We start from the raw sequence: 24,304 nt of genomic DNA on the forward strand, positions 1-24,304 counted from the left end.
TGCTGAGAAAAGCTTGGAAATGTGCACTCTGAAGGTTCAAAACTATAAGGAAAATAAAAAGAAGCCAACATTACTTATTTTTTAAAATCTCATGATTTTTTTAAGATCATCTTGTGATTTTTTTAGAAAAGACCATCTCTTGATTTTTTAATCCTGGGGATTGGAAATACTGCAACTAACAGAAGCAACCTTTCTTTCCTATTACCATCAGCCCCTCCACTCATTGTATTCTGAATTCAGCTGTTGTCCCTATTTAGAACCTGATCATGAATTTTGTAACATGCAGGAAGACTGTTGAAACTGCATGACCCCTGTTCACTTCAGTGAGGTGATGCTTGTTTGGGGATATTGGCTTTGTGCTGGCACAGAAGTCCACCTGTCCTCTATAACATACAGCATTGGGGCCATAGATTGTAAGGTCTATAAACACTGTACTTGCAAACACAGAACAAAAAGCTTGTGCCTTCCTGAATAGTCTAATAGTCTGATGAAGGGGATATACTGGGAGGAAAGAAAGTGCTTCAGATTCAAAATAAACATTAAAGGGTAAAATGAGTTATTTACTGCAAGAGAGAATAAGACATATTTATGAAGGAAAAGAGGTGAGCAATGATTTTTAGTTGATATCACAGAGAGATGTGCAACATACTGCTTTGAAATTTATCCTAAGACTAAGATAATATTAGGGATGGAAACAGGAGTCAATGTTCTTGAATGTGCTAATTGGAATCAATTCTGGCAAAAAGTCTAGTTTCCCCCAGAAGGATATTTACTAGCCCAAGGGCTGGAATCATTTACAGGTCTGTCTTGGTGCTACAATAAAAACACATTTTAGACAGTTAAATGTAGAAATTATCTAAATAGATTTGCTATATTCAAAATGTTCATCTCATGTTCAGCAAGATTTTAAATGTTTCCATCCCATGTGGCAAAGTCCTATATAACTGAACAACAAATAGCAGCTCTTCTATAGTTTTTTTCAATCATCTTAGCAGAATTATATCCATGCTATAGAATTGTATAGGATTGTTTAAAAAACTCCAAGGCCACACCTTTAGAAAGGATCTTATTTCTATAGTAAATGTCATGAGTTGTTAAAGCAACAATGATATAATACTTCGGGGATGCTAATGATTAAAGTTTTGAGGAGGGGGATTAAAGTCAGGAGGAGGGAGAAAACTTGTTCACCTTAGCCTCCAATGATAGAACAAGAAGCAATGGGCTTAAACTGCAGCAAGGGAGATTTAGGTTGGACATTAGGAAAAAGTTCCTAACTGTCAGGGTAGTTAAACACTGGAATAGATTGCCTAGGGAAGTTGTGGAATCTCCATCGCTGGAGATATTTAAGAGTAGGTTAGATAAATGTCTATCAGGGATGGTCTAGACAGTATTTGGTCCTGCCATGAGGGCAGGGGACTGGACTCGATGACCTCTCGAGGTCCCTTCCAGTCCTAGAGTCTATGAGTCTATGAGTCTATATTAGAAATGAGAATTCTAGGCCACGTGCTCCCCCTCCCTCGTTTTACATGAACTGACTCCTTGTTTCAATAGCATTGGAAATAGCCCTTCTTAGCATCTTTGTGCATCAGAGAACTAGGGGTTTTGCATATGAAATATAGATATTTCAACAGAATTTTACATGCAACGTCCTTACGTTCTGAGGAGGTCTAAAAGGCATGAAGGGAGGAAAGTGAGATAGGAAAATATGCATGCAAAGACATGCAGAAGTACTAATAAAGCAACCTCTCAGGTGCACTCTAAAGGGTGTTATGCATGATATAGCAAATGGCCATGAAGACCCAGAAATGGTACAGAAGACTCCGGAAGAAGGCATCCAGCACAAAGAAAGTGGTAAGTGCATATGCTGTAACTAATGAAATGATGGTTGTGCTAAGATACGAAACAGGGAGTTCATCTTTTCAGCAGATAAATGGTCTTGAGCAGCTTCAGCCTAGAGAATAAAATCAGTCCATCTGAAGACTACTTGGGTACCACAGTGTAAGAATTTAGATAGAAAACACAGTGTCCTGTCCCTTTAAATGTTGGAGCGCTCGCCATTTCCCAGTGCAAAACCTTGTCTTTGTTTCAGTTTTGTAGCCAGAGCAATAAGGCAGTCACAGTGCACAGTTGTGTTTATATCAGCTCCCTCTATGTTGTGTCTGTCTCCTTCTCTACTGGATCCAGAAATATAACATTTGACGACAAGGAATTTATATCCCATGAGTGTCCAGTGTTCCCACTGATTGAACATGAAGAAGAAAAACTACGTAAATAATACTATGAAAAAGGGGAAAAAGTTCACTTATTGGCACAGGGTGTCAGACTGCTGGTTTTGCTCCTGGGACCGTGGGAACCAACCAGCTAGATGGGGCAAGTAGGTAAATAAAGATAGAACAAAGGATACAAGTTCTGCATATACTGCTAGAACCGTTCAAACAGAGCAGTGAAGGAGAAGTAAACAGCCATCTTTGTTGACCATGTGCAAGCAGGCAGCCAGGCAAACAGCCTGCAGCCTGCACTGAGGGTCTACAGCCAGCAGAGGGAGCCCAGACATGCCAAACCATGAAAAAATGCAGAATTTTAACTTGTTTTTGGCTTAATTGGCTTGTGAGTTGCTTGTTGGCTCGTTTTTGGCTTGGTGCTTGTTTGGCTTGTAGCTCGTTGCTTATTGTAGCTTGTTGCTTCTTTTATTTGATTGGCTCCCAGCAAGCAGGGGCAAAGGGGAGCAAGCGGGGGCAAGGGACAAGCAGGGGGGTCACGGGAGAGGGAGTCAGCAGTGCACAGAGGGCCCACCACAGTCCCAGACTGCACGTTGGGGGGTTCTAGTCACAGAGAGTGTTGGGGTTCTTAGGGACTGACTTGTTTTGAAATGGGTTTAGCTTGATTTTTGGTTTACTGTGGAAGTTAGGGTGCTTATTTACTGTCTGAAAGTTAGCAACTGTGATGGAGACCAAGTATAGCCAAAGGAAAAATTCTGCATTTTGCCATGTAAGCACATGGCCAGCAGAGGGGGTACAAATAGTGCAGTAACAAATAAAAACCGTCTCCCTGTGGCAGGAGATGTCCAGGAGGCAACAGGAGAGCAGTGAAATGGTGTGGGCAATGTTGGTGAGTTTGATGACAATTGTGAATCACGGGCAGTGTACCGCAAACATTCCGAGCAATTTGTAACCTGCAACACCTTTCTAGATGGACAACAGGTTTCATCCTTGTTGATAGTGATGGGTGAGAACACATGGACTTCTGTGTGACCTATTATCTCCAGTGCTGGCACTGCCATGTACACCACAATTATTGCAGCAGTTCAGGGACGTGATAGCAGAACGTATTAGTTTCATCAACAACATCACGGAAGTGGAGAGTCAATAGCACAGTTTGATGTTGTTCTCAGGAGGTTGTCAGAGCATCATCAGTTTGGACAAACACTGAGTGTTGCCCCACGTGACCAGTTAGTCTCCAGATAATGCAATGACCAGGTCCAGAAGACATTATTGACTATGTAAGTGCTTACATCCAAAAAGACTGTTGAAGTACAGTTGCAATGGAGACTACAAAGAAGTATTCTCTGGAATTTAGTGTGAACCAAAAAGTTCATCTCGTGAATCACTGAGACAGAGGACCATGGGCACATAAGGAATTTCCATGTGGCTGTAGCGCACAAAATACGCATGCTAAAAAGGACTGCTGGGCATGCCAGTTTATTTGCAGAAAGTGCCACAAGAAGGGACACATTGCTATGAGCTGTGGGACAGTTCAACGATCAGCAACAAAGAGTAACTATATATTCAAGAAAACATCTATGATAACTGAACCTAAAAAAGGACGGAAGGAGGGAATTCATAATCTGGAAGAAAACGACAGCTCTAGTGACATTGACTAGGATTTAGCACTACACGTGTTCTTGCAAGCTGGATTCAGAGATGGCATCTGGGTTACACCTTTGATTGAAGGAGTTCTTACAAGAATGGAGCTTGATACGGGAGCTGCCGTCTCATTGGTTTCTGCATCTACCTATCAACAGACTTTGTCACACGTTCCTCTGGAAGAAACATCCATGATTTTGAAGACTTATACTGGAGAAAAGTTGGTCCCCAAAGCAATACTCCAGGTGAAAGTTCAGCTGGATGGACAATCAGTTGTTTTACCCTTGTGTGTGACTGAAGGAAAGCATCCACCATTACTGGGCAGATATTAGCTTGAGAAGCTCCAGGTGACCTGGACTTATAATGAGGCAATTACAAAAGCACCTAAAAATCTTCAGGAAACACTGGACAGGTATTCCAAAGTTTTTGAAAAAGAGCTTGAACATTGTGTCAGTGAAAATCTCTGTCAAGTCTGACAGCCAGACAAAGTATTGCAAGCCCAGAGCTGTGCCTCTGCTCTGAAGCCTCAAGTGAAAGCTGATCTGGATCATTTAATGAACACTGGAGACTTGTTACTGGCTTCACCCATTGTACCAGTGATCAAGGCCATTAGTTCAGTCCGATTTTTTGGAGATTTCAAAGTGACATTGAATCCAGTTTTTTGGTGCAGATCAATATCTATTACCTCATACTGAAGATTTGTTTGCTACTCTTAGTGGAGGACAGTGTTTCAGTAAATTGGATTTTCTCAGTGCATACCTACAAATGGAGATTGATCTGGCATCTCACAAACATCTCACAATCAACATACAAAAAGGCTTATTTTGCTACAACAGGTTGCCTTTCGGTATCACATTGGCACCAATCCTTTTCCAGAAAGCCATGGATGAGATTCTGAAGGGAGTGAACAGAGTTTAGGTCTGCTTAACTACTATGGTAAATTTCTACCTAATCTGGTGACAGTATTGGCATCTTGACATGAACTGTTATAAGCAAAGAGATACATTTAAGGAAGCTAAGAGATGGCTAACATCAGCCAAAGTTCTTACGCACTTTGATGCTTTGCTGCCATTGCAATTGCTTTGTGATGCTTCACCCTATATAGTGGATGATGTTCTTTCCCACATTTTTCCTAATGGCATGGAGAAACTAATTGCATTTGCATCACAAATACTCACTACTCCTAAGAAGAATGATGCACAAACAGAGTGAAAAGCTCTCAGCATTATCTTTGGAATTCAGAATATCCATGCCAATCTGCATGGTAGATATTTTACCTTACTGATGGATCATTACCCGTTACTTTCAATTTTTGGACCAAAACATGGAATTCCATCGTTAACTGCTGTTTGTATTTAACAATGGGTATTGCTACTTTCAGCTCATTCCTAAACTATTCAATTCCATAAAAGGACTCAGTGTGGCAATGCTGATGGGCTATCATATCTACCTGGCCCAAAGCTCATGTCAACCCAAAGAAACTTCAGACAAAGCGTTCTGTCTCATAGAAGATGAGGGTTGGAAGGGACCTCAGAAGGTCATCTAGTCCAACCCGCTACTCAAAGCAGGACCAATCCCCAGACAGATTTTTACCCTAGTTCCCTAAATGGCCCCCTCAAGGATTGAACTCACAACCTGGGATTTAGCAGGCCAATGCTCAAATCACTGAGCTATCCCTCCCCTTTGATGGATAGGTTATCCAGCACTGTTATGAGAGAACTGGATTTAGCATAACCTGGACTTGACATAACTTGCAGTCATCTTGTATACTCAGCCACTATAAGCTGGAAGCAAGGACACCTAATAATGAAAAGGAATTTGGCTTTGCCTAGGCAGACAAAAACAGCTGCAGCTGCCATGTTACTAACAAGGATAGATCCAGTGAAATGACAGATTTATGGGAATGGAAGGGAGTGTGGATAACGGACCTAGAGTCTCTGTACGTTTCTTAGTGGGTGTATGTAATTATAAGTTTCTTGCTGAAGTTGCTTTGCTGATAATGATTTATTATTTAGAATAATGAGTTATTATTTGCTGTTCCTAGGGAAATCGTTAGCATACTAGGGGCCATTATGAGTGATGTATTTTTTTCTGGATAAACCTATAAAGAATTCAGTGGGAGTGTATACTTCAGAGAAGTTTGGATTTCTATGAGCTTGGAGTCTGACTGCTACCTCCCCAGCTACTAGGAGAGAGGCTGGTCACCGGAGCCCTTCTGCTGTCACTCCATACCACCTCAGACTTTGAGTAACTATATTTTGCTGTGTTCTAGACTTTTGCTATAATCTGATGTGTGTTTAGTACTCAATTAAAAAAGAATTTATGAGTGGAAGCATTCTTCTGTGTACCAATCATTTATCAGATGGAGCTGCTGTGCCCCCACTGATTGATTTCCTGACATTGCCTGGAAAACAGAGATTAGTTACCATAGCTTTCGGTTAAGACAACCCGGTGACATCACTTAGTACAGATATCAACAAAGAAACCACTAAGGATGATGTGCTTTCTCTTGTGAGGGGAATGGCACTAGAAGGTACAGTGTTGGATCAAAAGAATCCCCAGTTTACACAATTCGTGTAACGTCAACATGAATTATCTGTGAATAATGCTTGTGTCTTATGGGAAATGTGAGAGATCATTCAGAAATCACTTCAATCTCAGGTTTTGGAAGCTCTTCATGAAGGTCATTTTGGCACTGTGCAGATGAAGTCAATAGGCCTGGAGTCATGTCTTGTAGCTGGGGACTGACAAAGACATTGAGAGGAAGGCAAAGTGCTGTACAACATGTCAGCAAATTCAGTATGATCCTGGCCTACCCTGTCCACACCCTGGGTCATGGCCTCAGACTCCTTGGAAAGGTATTCACATGGACTTTAGTGGACCATTAGAAGGTTATATGTTTTTGATTGCTGTCAATGCCCATTGAAAATGGCCAGAAGTTTTCAGAATGACATTTGCTATATCTACAAAGACACGTGGGCATCTTCATACCTTGTTTAGCAAATTTGGTTTACCATTACAGTTGGTGAGTGACATTGGACCTCAATTCCGTTCTGAAGAATTTCAGAGGTTCCTCCTTTTAAATGGAATTCAGCACATATACTATGCTCCATACCATCCTGCTACACATGGACGAGAGGAACACTTTGTACAAACGCTAGAGCATGCCTTAAAAGCTAACAAGTCTATTTTGAGACATCAGCAGAAACTGGACAATTTCTTGCTGGTCTACAGGAACATATCACATGCTAGTACCCAGGAGTCATCTTTACATATCTGTTGGGACCTGTTACATCCTGATATTGCCTCATGTGTTCAGTGTGAGACTTGTCAATATTCTTTTCAAGTTGGAAACTTGGTGTGAGCTTGCAGCTACAGTTGTGAAGTGAAATGGGTACCTGGAGAACTTGTAAAATGAACAGGATCGGTTTGGTTCATGGTAAAATTATCCAACAGCATTTTATGGAAATCATATATGGAGCAGTTGCAGCCTTGACAAGTACCAGAGTCAAGAGATGTTCCAGCAGGACTTTCTGATCCTCCTGTTGAATCGCTATTGTTACAACTCCTAATTTCAATTTGGTAGAAGAATCTCTGGTACTGGATCCAGCTGATTCCATACCCAATCTAGCTGATTTCTTACTACCTACTGTTCATATTGCTAATGACACTGCCACACCACCATCACCACATTATCCCAAGACAGTGTGAAAACCAGTTGTGCACCTGAGCGTATAAATTGTTTAGCTAGTAAATTGCTGTTCCAGGGCACAATAATCCCTTGCAGTTGAAGAGTCTGCAGTAGTCCACCTGCAACTCTTACGTCATATTGTGTTTATTGTTAGCCATGTAAACAATATGTGCTTGGGAAGTGTTTTAAAGTAGGGTAGAAGAATGTGATGTCCCATCCCTTTAAATGTTTGAGCACTCTCCCCTCCCCTGTGAAAAATCTCACTTTCATGTTAGTTTCAGGTTTGCTGCCAGAATAAAGTAAGCACAGCACACTGCTGTGTTTCTATCAGCTCCCTCTCTGTCTATCTCCTTCTCTGCTGGGTCCAGAAATATCACAGATAGAGTAGGCATGTCCTCAGTAAATGCACAAGCCACTCTTTGTTATCCTGGCTGGCACTACACTCTCCATGCCTGTCATTTGTGGAATGCTGGGTACTTTCACTCCCATCTTCTCTCAGAGGTTTTGTGTTGGTATTTTCTGGTAGAGCATTTGACTTCTCTTTAGCCTCTCATCTCTTTTTCTGCCAGTGCCACCCTACTGTATTTCTCCCTGTTTGTGTCTAAAGCTTTGGCTACTGCCTTAGGCATTAGAGTATGTGCACTAGTGATTTCTGCCCCTTTTCCTACAATGCAAACCAGCACCTGCCCTCACAGTGCACTGCAAAGCACATGGAGTACTTGGCTGCATCGCTCTATTTGTTTCTCCATTTAAAACAATGCAGGCCCCGACTATAAAAGTTGAACTCTTTGGGCAAGTTCTCCATTTTATGACCACTCTACTTAGCTTGGAATAGGCAGTACCAAATGCATTTCTGCCTTGGTTTTATAGCGTATGTCTACATTCATGTAAGGATGTATGACTCTTGACCTCAGCCTGAGTAGCCTGGTTGTGTACTGGAGAGAAAAAGAGGGGGCAAGAGAGAAAGAAAGATTCTGAACTTCCAGCCAAAGACATTACTGAAGCCCTAGAACTGATGTGCTTCCATTTCTTCTGGCCTCGCTCCTCCTCTAGCTCATCCCCTCAAACCACCTTTTTCTGTGGCTCTCTACCCACCCTCAAAAGGTTTGTCCCTAAATGTTTGGGGACAGATCACCAACTGGTGTAAATCACTGGAGTCACCCCAATCTGAAGACCTGGCTGTTAGCACGTATCAAAGTGGCATAGTAAGCAGAGATGCCCACCTCTTTGCCAGGAGGTGAGAAGGTTGAGATCAGAAGGAAATCCCATCAGAAAGACTGTGGAACAACAATAAATGTTCTTTATGTCTTGAAGTATGATCCTTTACTTAACTCCTTTGTATGCATGTGGGGTGTGTGTGTATGTGTGTGTGCAAAGAAATGTGATTTTAAAAAAAAATCAAATGTCATATGCAAATTTTCTTACCACAAGGAGTTATAACTAGGGTTGAACATCAGGAAATCCTGGCTGCCTGGAAAAATAAACAGTCCCAGCAGCAGTGGTAAAAAGCTCACAGTGGAGATTTTTACAAGGTATGTGGTAATATAACTTATTCATCATCTTGTCATGACCGAAGACTTTCAGTAAAAGAAAGATGACTATGCAATGAGCAGACGTTGCTGCTACTCGTATACTAGACACACATACACAGAAGGGGGTTCTGTTTTCAGGATCATTTTTCATCTCTTCCACTTCTCCGGTTCTTTTAAATTTTGTCTTTTTATTCCATGCTGTCAGCCTAATGACTGGAACTTTCTTATTAAACCATCACATTGTAATGTACGGTAGCATCTGCATCTTGAAAGATTGTGTCACCATTTATGGATTTTTTTAAAAAAATATTTTAAAATGCTTGCAAACCCAAGATAATAAACAATTATATCATGAAAGAGGAGGGAAAAATTGGCATTGCTCTCAGTAGCGTCAATTATAGCTAAACTCACAACAAGCGATCACAAAGTAAATTCCACCAGATCTTTAACAGGTTATCAAAAGTGAAACACTAAAAAAAGTGTTCTATATAGAACCGGGAACAAATTTCACAAAAAATCACTGAAAAATGCATTATTTTGGAGCACCAACATGACTAGTGAATTCAGGCTGAACTCCATGAATAGTTTTGGCTGCAAAAAAATGGATTATTTTAAAGTCAAAATGGCTTTTTTCAGACACTTCAAAAAGAAACATTTTGACTTTTCATTTTGAAGTGGTGCTTTGTTTCTAAATTCATGTAACTTTTTAAAAAGGGGGAAGAACAATACTTGAAAATGACTCAAAAGAACACAAAAAACCTGAAAAAAATAATTTTGGGTTGAATAAACCATTTAATTAGAGCAGAAAATTTTTTCTTTTTTTTAATTTTGGTGAGAAAAACTGAAAAAAAAAAATGAAACTTTTTTTTTGCCACCTGAACCAAAAAATCAGTTATTCATTCAGTTCTTCTTCAATGTATTATATTTACACATACACATATATTTGTACACATACATCTTATGTGTGTGTGTAGATAGTCATATAGCTATACACACATATTTTACATACTAAAAAATATGAGTGAGTACAAAGTACATATATGAATATATATACAAATATCATGTGTATGCAAATTCATCAAATACCAACATTTAGTTTAGTGATACAGGTGATTCTATCAGCAAATATTTTACCAGTCTATAATCGTTCTGGGTGTTCTGAGGAAAAAGGATCTTTTTTCTAAAATACGAATATGCTAGCCAATCTTCATTTAAAAACTGACCCTGAAGAAAAGTTTGGTAGAGAGTTAAAAGCTTTATTTTGTAAAACAAAAACATGAGAAAGATGATCAGGATCAAAGAATGTGTGCACTCTATTTTCTAATTTTATTTGGCAACATACAAGAGTGTACACCTTGCATGTACAGTATCTTACAGATGTCAAAAAGGATGTTCCAATCTTTGACAGATGTGTTTATTTGCAAATATGGCAGACCATAGTGAAATGCTGCAACAGTGAATTTGTGTATGGCCACATTCTGCTGCATTGTGCTAAATATAAATCTGAGACAATACCATGGACTTTACTAGAGCCCCAGAGCAGATATTGGTCCACAATTTTCCATATATGACATTATTGCTTATTTGCATGATTACATTGCCACGGGTTTTTTTTTTCAGGAGCTGAGTCAGAATGATAGAGAGTTTAGTCTAAAATAACCCTTAGAAAAAAATGAAAGAGGGGAGTTTCACATTGGGAGAAAAGGGTTGCCTAATTTACTTGTATTAAAAAGCACTACAGTATTACTCCACAGCAGCGCTCCAATAATGTCACTAGAAAGCCTTGCACATTTAGTGCACTTACAAATAAACATAACAGCAGCAATAAATCCTGCAGGACACTGACTCACAACGGTCTAGGTCTTTATGACCGAAACTTGTTGATTTCCTAAAATATGAGTAGGCAAGTAGGATTATCATTGTAATGTGCTGTATAGAAGCTGGCTGTACTGACTTTTTTAATGTAAGTAAAAGTATTATGATTGCTACTGTAAGAGGTGGGAAGTTTGAATACTCTATTAATACAGTTCCAGGCGATGAGTGTTCTCTGTATTGGTCTTTCACGTCTGTCATCTACTCTGAAATACTCAACTTTATTAGTAATATGCACCTAATAGCTTTCCATCCAGAATAGCATCATTCTCTATGCTTCATTTTTACTCTGCCTATGCTGGAGTTGATATATGCACAGGATGTTTTGTATGTTTGTTCAATGAAAACTCCAAAATATTTGAAGAAAATGTTAAATTAAAGTTAAAATGTTTTTGTCTTCATAGAATTTTTTTTCCATGGGAATAAAATGCTTTTCCTGACTAGTTCTACCTCTAATATCTTTCTGTTAAAATATTTTTTAGAAAAAGTCATTTAAAAAAAAAATCTACCATCTCTAACCTAGACTCTTTCCCCAAAAGTTTTGGATAAATATGGATCTTAATACTGTGACCAAGTTCCTTCCCTGCTTTGGTGGATCCTGCGCTTATTGGTGGATTTGCTCACCTCAGAGATTCACAGCAGTTTGGCCACTTTTGCTAGTGGCTCAAAGCTGCTGTTCACTCAGCTAAGCTCATCACTGGCCAGCATGGGGAAAAGGAGGAGAACAATCCCCGCAGTCTCTGCTGATCCACCTAGTGGGTCAGGGGACAGGCAAGAGGCCTTCCACTCTGGTGGGACCCACAGTCCAGGTCACCTCCTCCTGTATCAGATAGGGAGTTGGGGGGAACCCGCGCCCACCCTCTACCCTGGGTTCTAGCCCAGGGCCTGTGGATCTCAGCTGTCTACAGTGTTTCTTGTAACAGCTGTGTGATGGCTACAACTCCCTGGCCTACTTCCCCATGGCCTCCTCCCAACACATTCTTTATCCTCACCACAGGACTTTCCTCCTGATGTCTGATAACTCTTGTACTCCTCATTCGTCCAGCAGTTCACCATCTCACTCTCAGATCCTTGCGCGCCTCTTGCTCCGAGCTCTTCGCATACACCTCACTAACTGAAGTGAGGTCCTTTTTAAACCAGGTGCCCTGATCAGCCTGCCTGTCCTAATTGATTCTAGTAGCTTCATAATTGGTCCAGGTTTCCTAATTAGCCTGCCTGCCTTAATTGGTTCCAGCAACTTCCTGATTGTTCTGGAACAACCCATTATCTTACTCAGGGAAAAGGGCCCTGCTTAATCTGGGGCTAACATATCTACCTTCGATCACTCTCCTGTAGCCATCTGGCCTGACCCTGTCACAATACTTAATGTTGGCACCTGCATTGGAAGCTCTTATTCTGTATTATTGACCTATGTGCAAATTCCAGTTAAATTCACAGATAAACACTTCAGGCTATATTCAGCTCTGGCATGTGAAGCTATAATAGCAATAAAGTCAAGGGAGTTACAGTAGGTCTGAATAACTATAATGTGCTTATACCAACCAAAAAGACCCACCCACCGATTGTACCTGTGATTTAAAACTGTCTCCTCTTGCAACTTCTGCAAGCTTCTTTTTATGACCAAAAATGCTACAATCCCTTGGCATATTTTGTAACCTTTTTATGCCCTAACCATTGGATTTAGCCTTCTCTCAGTAAGTAACACTGCTTCTAGAGAGAGCTTCCTGTCAGTAAATTCTGTTAGGTTATACAATAACCTAATAATAAGGGTAGTAGTGGAGTTTCCATTGCTTGTTACTTTATAAGCAGACTGGATAACACACTAGAAAATGTACCAAAGTACAGGCGTGGGGGTGAACTAGATGATTGAATAGGTTATTTTCCGTCTCTAATTTCTATAGGTTAAAACCACAGCTGCTGCACGGCAGGTGTACTGGGAGGTTTAGGGGAACAGGCGAGAGGGCACAAGAATTCACATTCTTGTACAAAATGCATCCAAAAAGCAGTATGTGCTTGTATAATAACCTCACTTACAGGAGGAACTCCAGACCATCAGCACTAAAACTAGAATCACCACTGCTTGAGCTAACAGAGTAACTCCTCAAGCAGGGAGCACTAATTGACTCCTTTTTTTAATGTGAACCAGTTACTAAATGACAAAAAATCATGCCAGGATAGGTTACCCTAGCACTGTCAGCCATACCGCACCTCCCCGCCCCCCACAATGGTGTACCCTAGAGACCACTCTGAGGGGAGCCCAAACTATACCTTGGCAAAGTTGCAGCAAGGACTGCAAATGGGTGCGCTTGGAGACATTGTGCGAGCTATCGAACTCATAATGCCACTAGTCATTGTCATGGTCGAAATGCAGCTTCTCCCCCGACCAGCCCAACTCCACTTTTAGTAATCTTACAATGACCTTGTGAGTCCATGCAAAATGCAGAAGTTAAATCTCTGTCAAGCCTTTGAAATCTTTTCAGGGCATCAAAACATAAAGCTGAAACTTAAATGTAGTGTTTTGTCAGTGAGTTCCATGTCATCAATGCATTATTATTATGTTTTATTGTTTTTTTGTGGTGGTACAATCCTAATTATATTCTGATTTGGTTCAAGATGTAACAGGGGAATGTGATGCACAACAGAAGAGGACGGGTGGTGAGAGTATGAGTGTAGCTATAAGATCAAGTTGTTACATATGTTAGTTATTTCACAACTTGACAGTTCCAAATAATCAGAATTTAAAAAAATAAACAAGCATGTCATCATCAAAATTCAGATGCAGGATTCTGGCTGAGTGATATTGCTACTTAACATTAAGAAGTGGATTGCAGTAACTATTTAACTGACCAAAAGAGTTATTTTGAACAAAAAGAAATCTTCAATTCCTTCCTCATACACTGGTAGTGAGCTCTCTGCTACTGCATTAATGGAAAAAATAACTGCCTAATAGAAACACTTTGAAAAAATATGAGGATGCCTGGTCACACATGAAACTATTGCATACTTTTGCAGTTTATATGTATTAGTCCCTGATACTCATAGGTTATGTTCTCACTTATTTATCTCTTTAGTCACTTTAATAACTGATGCTCTGCATGACCTCTAAGGATTCAAATTCTGTATTTGTTGTTATTAGATTTTTTTCCCCAGATCTTGCAAATAATGAACATTGACTTTTGTTATTTATATGCTATTTCCAGCTTGTCCATGTATTTATATATGCTTTGTTTTGTTATGTGTTTATATTTTATATAAAAACAATAAAGTTTAAAAAATTCAGCTGCTGAACAATCTATTTTTTTGCATTTACAGCTGCTGACATCTGTAGTTCAGAAGTGAGATCTTCAAAGAATACACAACTCTCCACCTTGATACAAGTTGTCTTGTCTAGCTGCTCAGACTAAAATGGAGCATGCCGGAACCTGTATATTCTGTATTAAGGAGATGGGTAGATGAATGCTAAATTGTGGAATACCAAGAGCATTTTTCAGCCTATCTGCCCACTTCTGAATTTCTCAGTGGTGAATGAGAGAGACAAGGTGGGTGAAGTAATAGCTTTTATTGGACCAACTTCTATTGGTGAAAGCTCAAAAGCTGGTCTCTCTCACCAACAGAAGCTGGTCCAACAAAAGACATTGCCTCACTCATCTTTTAGAATGTTTTAGAATGCACACTCTGTGCTGCCCTCCGGAGAGTTCTGTATTTAAATTTGTGTCTCTCCAATGATAATATAATTGCAATAGAAATTTCAGCCAAAAGGAAAACTTTGAGAAAGCGGTGAGTGGGTGAAAAGCTTAATCTGATAGCCTGGGACAACACAGCTACAACAACACTGCATACAAACAGTTCGAATGGCAAGCAAACAATTGGTGTGCAACCAACAATCTTGGATTCATAAAAATAAAGGGATCATGGACCAATGATTGAAAATAAAAACACCTCTATGCCTATACAATTTTCTAAGGGCCTACTTTTAATTCAATATGTGTAACCCTGACAAAAAGGTAATAAAGTAATGGCCCTACCTTTGTATCTGAGATTACATTGAACATTAATCATATGAAGAATATGCTTAGCATTGGCAGCTATATTCAGCTATTTAATTAGATCCATATCAGAATATTTAGTCTAGGAAACAGGGCATTAGCATTTATTGAGCAAAGCCCCAAAAGGACTTTCATATAATCATTCGCTGGGAGTCAAAAGGGTTGAAATAAGATTGTTTATATTGCACCTGTATAAAAGGACTTGCCCTTCCATTAATCAGAATGAAAAATTGCTTTCTGAAGGTGATAAGTCACTCTGAACTCTTTACATTGCAATCTTCTTGATAGTCACAGCTTTTAAAAATATGGGTTTACCAAAGAGATAACATAACACCACTAGCAGCAAAGAAAATAATTAAGGAAAAAACTGTTTATATGAAAAAGAATATCTGTACCATAAAAATGTTTGTTCTAACTCATCAGAATATGTTCATTAAGTTTTGTTTATTCGTCATTACAATATAATACATACCTGCTCTCTACCTAATATCTACATAACAGCAAATACCTAGAGTTATATACTATACCAAGATAAAGGCAGAAATAATCAGTGAACATCTATTTCCTTAAAACAGTGTCACAAAACCACATGTTTCTGCATCCCCCACACCCAGATCTGAAATAGCTCAAAAATGGCAATGCAGGAGCCACTTCCCAAAAGTTCTATAATTTGTTCCATAACAATAGGACATGATCAAGGCTATTTTTCTACCACTGATTAACTCTACTTGTGCTTGACTGATAGGATGTTTCATTGCATCATGTCCACCAGGAGAAAAAATAGCTTATATCTAATTGGATTTCTCTTGGATTGATGATTTGCTTGAGCTGCCATCTACTGAATGATTTTCCATTTGATATCCAAACACAACTTGTATAGATAAGCAACAGGAGTATGTGTGATAAATTCACATGTAGTCACAATAGTGAACAGGTATCAGAGATAGGCTTTTAACTAAAACTGGATGAATACTGCAACACAGAACACAACATTTGTTTCAATGAAACTGTGAGTTCACGTGAAAGGATATACAATCCTTTTAAATGTATGCTCTAAGAATTATTTTGGAAGAATTTGATAACTTGTGTTACAGAGGAGGTCAGACTAGATGGTCACAATGGTCCCTTCTGGCCTTGGATTCTATGAATCTTACTTATTCAATTTTTTGTCTGTAAAAACATTTATGGCAATAGACAGTGTGGTGTGTGTAAGTGTGTGTACACATACACACACACAGGGTTTATTTTATATATATAGTACAATTTGACAAATATATACAGATTCATAGATTCTAGGATTGGAAGGGACCTCGAGAGGTCATCGAGTCCTGTCCCCTGACCTCATGGCAGGACCAAATACTGTCTAGACCATCCCTGATAGACATTTATCTATATATTATAGAGGGAGCTCTTAATGACCCCTATATTTAGATAACCTAACAATTTATATTGTCAGAGCTAGGATTAGACCCCAAGAGGGATTTGTGGGATGAAATCCTGACCTTGTTAAAGTAAGTAGGAATGTTGCCATTGATTTCAGTGGGGTCAGGCTTTCACCTTGGTTCCCAGCCTCGTCCTCAAACCACTGGGCTTTTTTCTCTCTGTTCTCATGATTTCTCACCCAGCACAGGCTGGTTCCACATGCAGTGGTTCCTGCTGGTTCCTACTAACACTTATGAGATCCCCTTATAGTTTCCCTCTTGGTAACACTGCTTTGAATTGCATCTGCTTTTGAATGTCCTTACGAGGCTCTGCTATCTCTCTAAGCTAAATTCAAACTTACTCAAGTGTTATGGTCCCCAAATATTAATTTCTTCAAATAACTGTCCTGGAAGATGGACTCATTCCCTGCTGCTGATCAGATATGAACATTGTAAGAAAGGTTCTTTGCACAAAGAAAGGAGGCAAAAGGTTTGAAAGCCCTCACATAGCCAGCATAACATCATCTGCACTATAATATTCAAAGCCAACTTCTTCCTGAACACTGTGTATCACAATAAACTCGCTGAAATGACAGATTTAATCTATAATATACACTGAAAGATTTGCACAGCGGGAATAAAAGATGTCTTGCTGCAGCGAGCCACCAATCTCTTTCAGGACCCACAGCAAGTTTAAACAAGAAGAGTCACACTTCTTAAGAATGTGAAGTAATCGAAAAACACAGAATAATTTCATTTCCTGTATAAATATATTTTATCGAGCTAAAGTAGTTCTTATTTCCTTACTGTGGTCAGGAGGGAAGATGAGGGGTTGAAAAGCATTTACATCTTTTATTTTTTTTTAAGAGAAAACATTTTTACATAGATAACTTGTTTTAAAATACACATTTTTTTCTATCAGAAGGAAAATACTGTGTTATTTTAGGCCAAATGTTTTAGCTTGAGTGCCTAAAGTTAGACACCTTCAATCAGTGACCAGATTTTCAAAGGTGAGGAACTCCCATTGACCTCTATGACCATATGTATATCATGTCAAATTCTACACCATAGGAACATAGGAATTGCCACACTGGATCAGAACCAAGGTCCTTCTAGTCTAGTTTCCTGTCTCCAACAGCAGCAAGTACCAAATTCTTGTATTCAAATTGAGATTTCCATTACGCAAGGTAACATTTTGCCCTCAGCTCAGTTCAGCACATGCCAGTTCATGTATTCTACTAATATTTTACGTGTGTAACCCCTGCTTGCCTGGAGTGGCATTTTGTCCCCTTCTAGTGGTGGCTAGGCCAGGTAGAGATTGATAAGCCTGCTGCAGCCTTGGCTAAGAGAAACACATCTTTTAGTTCATGCAGCAGAAGCTCATGCATTAAGCTCCACATGTCTCAGGTTTGATCCCCACTTCCAAGGCCCCTCTGTGGGTAGGTGTTACACATGGGTGAAAATGTATGTCATCCAGATAAAGCTCAAGTAATCCAGTTTCAAGTGTGCTGGGGTTGCTGTGTATAAGAATCCACTCCAATTTTAGGCCAAGGCATAGGGCTGAAGCCAAAGGTACAGAGACTTGGGTGTTGATTAGATCCCTCTCCCCACATCACTTGTATAAGGTGTAGGGTATGGGGTCTTCAAAATTCTGGTTACAGTTGTTCCTCTCCCAGTCCCTATAGCTGCTGCTCTCCACATCAGTATGTCCAAAGCCACCAGAACAGACTAACTCTTCCTTTGTGTAAGAAGTGCAAAGATCCCTTTAAGCTGCCACACCACTTGATTACACTTGCAGAAGGTGACGCTAAAAGTGGTCTGAGAGGTCTTCATAGATTTTTAAGGCCAGAAGAAACTGTTAGTTCAAGACCATTAGATGATGCCTGGGCTTTCTGCACAGGTGGGCCTGATTCTCACTTAATGGAATTTATGCCCACTTTAATGCCCATCATTCACCAGACTGGTGTACTGTGGCCTGGATGCATATGAGAATCCAGAGGTGAGTTTCAACCTATGAATATAAGTCCCATGGGCATGAAAATGGAGATTTGCTCAAAGATTTCAATAGTTGGTGCACAAAGTGAAAAGTCACATACTGCACAGTACATACTCTACAGCATCAGCCATTACACTGTTCCTGAAATAAAAACAAAATTAATCCCTTAACAGAGCGTCATCATCTACCACAAAGAAAGAATTTGGAGCCTTATCTTACAATGGAATAAAGAGTAACTCCACTGAAACCAATGGGGTTATGTTTGTGTAAAGCCCTTAAAAGATCAGACCCAGACACTAGGATTCCAAAGTTTTTGTTATGATTACCAATATGAGTAATGAATACAGGATATGAACTCTATCATTACGTCTATATACTACTCTACAAATATTTTGCTGCAGCTTTATATTCTGAATACAAAATTGCTAATAAAAGGAATTGAAAAGAAAGGAGAATTCATGTTCTAAGGGCAGAATCATGATATTTTGTGACAGTATTTAAGACAGCTTAGATAGATGGTTATTTTACAGCGCAATAATACAACCTAACTTCATTTTGTATAGCATCTTTCATACAAAATGGAGCCCAAAACACATTACAGAATTAAATAATATACAGCAGCAGGGAGAAGATGCTATAAATTTCTCAAAACAATCATGTAAACCCAGAATCTTCTTTTCAGTAAAATAAGTGACAGCTTGATGTGATATATTAAAGTCATATTTCACATAGGATTTTGATAAATAACATCACCTTGTAAATATTTCACAGCTGAATATAATACATGGCACAGTGCAATGTGGTTTAATCTGAAATTATATAAGAATAAATCTACAAGGTTACTATCACATGTCTGAAGATTTAAAACAATTGTAAATTATGACAATAGACCATAATCTGTCACAGATTTATCAATGAATGAGTAGCGGGGTCTTGCTCTGTAATATCTGAATAATTGAAAGGTCTCTAAAGTAAAATAATAAACTGCATGGCGCAAATACACCATATACATTCCAGCTTTTCCTTTCCAAATGGCACAGAGATTTCAAGAGCCACTGCTTGTTTTAAATGTCATTGCACATGAATCTTCATTTTATTTTGAGTAGGCATGCAAGGCCCATATGGCTTACTCTCACAGCCTGTCCTTGTTCCCACTGAAATCAATGGCAAGACTCCCACTGACATTAGGTATTATGGGTTGGTTTCTAGGATCCAATTACCCAAGCACAGCCAGATGTAGTGCTTATTACTTGGTGTAGTTCCATTGACTCCAGGAACTAGACTAGATCTGAATCAAAACCCCAGATCTGAACATCCTTAGACTCTGTTTGAAAACTGGTTCCAAATTTTGTGGCCTGATCCTACCTGTAGTACAAATTGATTGTCCTCTATCCGTGTGAACTAACAGCTGCACAGGGCTCTCTTATCCCCTTTGCCCTTAAGCTTTCCCATTGTCTCTGGTAATGCCTGCGATAGCTAAATAACTTTACCCCAGTATCTACTACAGTATTCTAGCTATTCCCAATATTAAATATAGATAATTTTTGGTAAAACTGCAAATGCTGAGGAAAATGTAGCTATTTACCCAAGGAATAATTAGCAATCTTTTAAAGGATAACCACTATACAAAGGTGTAAGCCTCCAAACACTTGCTGCCAGGCATACTGTTTACACAGTGAGAAGTCAGATATTTGAAGAAAAAAGAGTCAGTACTGCAGAATCTCAGAGCCAAGATTCACCATGCCAGATCCCAAACCAGAGCTTGATTCTATGTCTCACTTATGCACATAGTTAGGTCAATCCTTCTTCAACAAAAACACTTACATACCTGCTTAACTTTAAGCAAGTGCTTACAGAATAACTGAATAGGGATGCTCTCCTGAGTCAGGGCTTAAGACACTCCTCCAGTTGGCTAACATAGAATTGGTATAATAACAAAAATAGGTATTTACTTGACTTTCAAGGTGCAGGTACTACAATGACAATATGACAGAGACAAGAAGAAGTGTAAATAAAGAAGATCAAAATAGATAACGAGTGGGATTTTTAAAATCACCTAAGGGCCAGATTTTCAATAGGAGTTAGATGCCTAAATACTTTTAAAAATCTGGTCATAACTGCCTATGACCACATGCCCTATTGACTTTTAAGCAGGCTTGTTCTCCTGAGAGAAGATCCATGCTAGAAACCTTTGCCTGCATAGCTATTTCCGTTAGGGGGTGACATTCTTACAATTATGCATTGCTGGAAAAGCCCCAGTGCAAATGCAGTTATAGTGGCTTAAAAGTGCTTTTGCCAAAATAGTTTATTTTGCTTACAATACTGGCAAATGTTTCTGTTGTAGACTAGGCCTAAGTCAACTAACTGCTTTAGAAAATCACATTCAAAGATACTAAATCAATGGATTTACGTTCCTCCCCCCATTCAAACAAAAATCCTCAAAAAAGATGGATTTTCAGAAGTGCTCAGTGTTCCCTAATTCTGCTCTTACTGAAGACAATAGTAAAATGCCCACTGATTTCAAAGGAACAGAATTAGCTCAGGGATGAGCACTTTTGAAAATCCGCCTTCCCAGGGCCGTCCTTAGCCATAGGCAAAACAGGCAGACACCTAGGGCATCACTAGATCTGGGGGCACCGCTCTGCCGGGAGCCCGGACAAACGGGAAGAAGTGGAAAATGTAAGAGCAGGGCTGCTGGGTCCTAAAGAGAGATAAATGCAGCACAGTCTGAGGGAGGGGATTGGCTGCTGGCGTCTCTGGGAATGGGTAGCGGAAGGAACTCACTTGTGAATGTGACTCTTTCCCCCAGCGTGAGGTGAGGCAGGCTTGGCAGCTCTGGCAGTATCCTTTGTTGTCCCCCATAACATCCATTCTTCTCTCCTCTGCCCCACAGAGCAGCCTGCCTTTTTCTCCCTCCTCCACCATGGAGCACCCCTCTTTCCTCCCTCCCCTTTGTCAGGGCTGAGTTGGGTGGGAGGGGAGGCTGGCTGCCTGCTGAGGAATGACAATGAAAGTAACTCATTTCCTCACAGGCAGCCAGGATTGGAATGGTCATACAAGGCTGGGCTGGGGATAGCCAGATAGCATGTGTGAAAAATCAGGACAGGGGGTTGGGGTAGGGTGAGCAGATGGCCCACTTTTACAGCCAGTCCCAATTTTGGGGTCTTTTCTTAGATAGACACCTATCCCACCCTGTCATAAACAGATAGCTAAGGGTTAATGTTCTTTACCTGTAAAGGGGTAACACCAGTAACCTGAAACACCTGACCAGAGGACCAATCAGGAAACAAGACTTTTTCAAATCTGGGTGGAGGGAAGTTTGTGTGTGAGTTCTTTGTTCTTTGTCTTGTGTCTGACCCTCTCGGCTATGAGAGTGATTTTTCTGTCTCCAGCTTTCTAATCTTCTGTTTCCAAGTTGTAAGTACAAAGATAGGAAGACCTTAGGTTTCTTTTTTTGTATTTACATGTGTGTAGTTGCTGGAATGTGTTAAACTGTATTCTTTGTGGATAAGGCTGTTTATTCATATTTCTTTTAAGCAATTGACCCTGTATTTGTCACCTTAATACAGAGAAACCATTTTTATGTATTTTTCTTTCTTCTTATAAAGCTTTCTTTTTTAGACCTGTTGGAGTTTTTCTTTAGTGGGAATTCCAGGGAATTAAGTCTGCAACTCACCAGGGAATTGGTGGGAGGAGGAAGTCGGGGGAAAATCTCTTTGTGTTAGATTTACTAAGCCTGACTTTGCATACCCTCTGGGTGAAGAGGGAAGTACTTGTGTTTCCAGGACTGGAAACGGGGAGGGTGGAGTCCCTCTGTTTAGATTCACGGAGCTTGCTTCTGTGTATCTCTCCAGGAACCCAGGGAGGGAACACCTGGAAGGGAGAAGGGGGGGGAAATGGTTTATTCCCCTTTGTTGTAAGACTCAAGGAATTTGGGTCTTTGGGGTCCCCAGGGAAGGTTTTTGGGGGGACCAGAGTGCCCCAAAACACTCTAATTTTTTGGGTGGTGGCAGCTTTACCAGGTCCAAGCTGGTAACTAAGCTTGGAGGTTTTCATGCTAACACCCATATTTTGGATGCTAAGGTCCAAATCTGGGGAAAATGTTATGACACGCCCCCCATCCTGATTTTTTCACACTTGCTGCCTTGTCACTCTAGGTGGGGGTAATTGGTGCCTATATAAGACAAAGCCCCAAATATCGGGAGTGGCCCTATAAAATCAGGACATCTGGATCTGGTCACCCTAGCTGGGGAGCACGTCTCTCCCTCGGGCTGGCAGCGATCCATCTCATCCAGGGGGAGGTGCACAGGGCAGGATGAGCTGCTGTGGTTCCATGGGTGCCCCGTCCCTGAGATCAGATGCTGTGCTAACTTCACCATGGTCCATTGGGCTGGCGGTGGGGCCCACTGGCGTGTAATCAGACCTGAGGGTTTGCTGCTGCTGTTGCCACTCTGCACCCCAAGAGGTGGATTTGGGGGTCTTGCAGTTTTCCACCTATCTCCTCCTCTACTGGAGTTGTCGGACCAGCAGCCTGGGGGGTGAGCCAAGCATGAAAGCAGTACTGTGTTGCCATTTAGATTGTCATTTAACAAATTTGTTCACCAAAAATGCTTGCTAACAATCCTGAATTCAATTTCAATATTTTATTTTAATCAATATCTTAGCCAAAAACAGAAAATTAAGTTGTTGACAATTATTTGTCATAAGTTTGGTATGGGGAAGGGAGTGGGCCAGTTTTCATCAGAGAAACAAAAAATGTTGACTGACTTTCCTATAGCCCTGTTACTGCTAAATAGAGCTCTCCAACAGCTGTAATATGCTCATCTCCTTACTAATGTATAAAGCAGGGGTCGGCAACCTACGGCACACGTGCCAAAGGTAGCAGACGAGCTGATTTTTGATGGCATGCAGCGGCGGGCAGAGCGGCTCAGCCTGTCGATGCTCTGGGGTTCCAGCTGCTGACCCATTGCTACCCAGGGTCCTGGCTGCCAGCCCCACTCAGCACCTACTGTTGGTCTGGGGACCCCCAAGGAACCCCAGGCTGGCAGCGGGCTGAGCAGGCCGGTGGCTGATACCCTGACTGACCCACTCAACCCGCTGTCAGCCTGGGGTTCCATTCACTCAGTTGGTAGCAGGCTGAGTAGGACTAAATTCAACGAAATAGGAAAACAAGAGTGACTAATGACAAAGTGCAAGAACCTAGAGCGGTGGTCCCCAACCTTACCGTGGTGGCGGACAAGCATCCGCTGAAATGCTGCTGAAATTCAGAGGCATTTCAGCAGCGAAGCCTCTGGATGACGCTGCATGTCAGCGGCAAGCGGCGTCATCCAGAGGCATCGCCACCGAAATGCCACTGAATTTCGGCAGCATTTCGGCTGATGCTTGTCCGCCGGCCAGTATGCAGGCGAACTGAGAGGCCCCTGCGGGCGCCATGGCACCTGCAGGCACCGCGTTGGGGACCCCTGACTTAGACAGCCTCCTGAAGCACAGCGATCGTTTTGATTTAAATGGACTTGAACTGTACGAAGAATTCAGTACACTTCAGTGTTGCCACATCAATGTTGTCACATGCAAAATCGATGATGGACATTGTACAGTTTATTCATACCAGCAAACTTGTTTATATATATAAACATATATATATATATATATATCCTAATGTGTACATTACCACTCGTATTCTACCGACAATTTCTGTAACAGTAGCATCAGAAGAATGGAGTTTCTCAAAACTAAAGCTCATTAAAAACAATCTCCGCTCTTCAACGAGTCAGGAACACTTGACTGGTCTTGCTATTCTTGCAATCAAATAAGACATCACTTTGTCTTTGTCATACGATGACATTATTACTGATTTTGCAGCCAGAAAAGCCAGAACGATTG

The 24,304-nt window shown here is 40.5% G+C and overlaps 1 protein-coding gene across 4 annotated transcripts in view; it reads right to left on the minus strand.

The window, feature by feature from the left end:
- Positions 1–24,304, minus strand: part of GRM5 (glutamate metabotropic receptor 5) — a 370,943-nt gene that overhangs the window by 76,216 nt on the left and 270,423 nt on the right. The window lies entirely within an intron of this gene.

The sequence above is a fragment of the Gopherus evgoodei genome, chromosome 1, assembly GCF_007399415.2.
Source record: "Gopherus evgoodei ecotype Sinaloan lineage chromosome 1, rGopEvg1_v1.p, whole genome shotgun sequence".
Taxonomy (NCBI): Eukaryota; Metazoa; Chordata; order Testudines; family Testudinidae; genus Gopherus; species Gopherus evgoodei.